This window comes from Aplysia californica, unplaced genomic scaffold (genome assembly GCF_000002075.1).
Source record: "Aplysia californica isolate F4 #8 unplaced genomic scaffold, AplCal3.0 scaffold00113, whole genome shotgun sequence".
Taxonomy (NCBI): Eukaryota; Metazoa; Mollusca; class Gastropoda; order Aplysiida; family Aplysiidae; genus Aplysia; species Aplysia californica.
Window position 1 is genome coordinate 1,524,145 of NW_004797383.1, and position 1,118 is coordinate 1,525,262.

At 35.4% G+C, this 1,118-nt stretch overlaps 1 protein-coding gene across 1 annotated transcript in view; it reads left to right on the forward strand.

The window, feature by feature from the left end:
• Nucleotides 1–1,118, forward strand: part of LOC101862719 (zinc finger protein 678) — a 10,014-nt gene that overhangs the window by 7,286 nt on the left and 1,610 nt on the right.

Consider the following 1,118-nt stretch of genomic DNA (forward strand, 5'->3'; position numbering starts at 1 on the left):
GTTCATGTATGTATGTGTTGTATGTTCATGTATGTATGTGTTGTATGTTCATGTATGTATGTGTTGTATGTTCATGTATGTATGTGTTGTATGTTGCCTCCCTGCTGCCAACGGGAACACTTTCTTTTCTGTGCTTTTGATGAATATTCAGGACTTTGATTCATAGTGTCGGCCACGATAAGGCTTGAAATCCATGTAAATGGGTGCAAAATGACACCCACACAAGACAAAACATTACAACTATTAGTTCTGCAATAATGCTTTTTGGTTTTTATGAATGGAAATGAAGGGGGTTTGGATAAAATGCATTTATCAAAAAGTAAAAACGGTTCGAAAAAATGATTATCTGTTCATGGCCTTTATGCTGTCGGGTAAAAAAAATGAAACATAATTGAAGCAGTATAAAATCAATGCAATGGCCACAGCACATTTCTTGTGATGAAACATTTTAAAACAGTTAAGATTGATTAGTTGATCAAAAAGAAAAAAAGCGTAAGTTCACACATGGGAGAAAAAAACATATTATTATGAAGTCACAAAACCTTTCAAATGTAAAATTTTCATCTGGTGTGACTTGACTTTGTTTAGTATTCAGTGTTGCTTACTTCATGCATGTATTGTATTTGTATATATGGACTTCCAACTTGATTTCGCAAGCTATCAGTAAATGGACAAACTCTATGGGTGTGCAGAATACATTGCTTTAATGTTTGTACTTGTTTCAGTGTCAGAGCCAATGCCAATCAATTTTTTAAAAATTGGCGTCTGTTTAGATCTAGTACTGATTAGGTTTTTTGCCATGGCATATATGAGTTCGATTTCCAAGGTGGAAAGTCTCAACTTAACAAGTCTAAGTGTCTTCATCTTTCTACAGGGGCATGTATCCCACTCAGCCCTGGTTGGCCCTGACGAGCAGCATTAAAACAAAAGAAAAAACATTCAAAAACTATATGTTAAAGTCGTATGATAAGGCAGTAAAATAATATGTTTTCAGCTATCGTTCCTATGACTCGAAGTCAGTTCCATGATGCCTCAGATATAACAACACCCATTCAAACTGCTACGTATCAGAACTTTCTCTCTCTCTCTTTCTCTCTCTCTCTCTCTCTCTCTCTCTC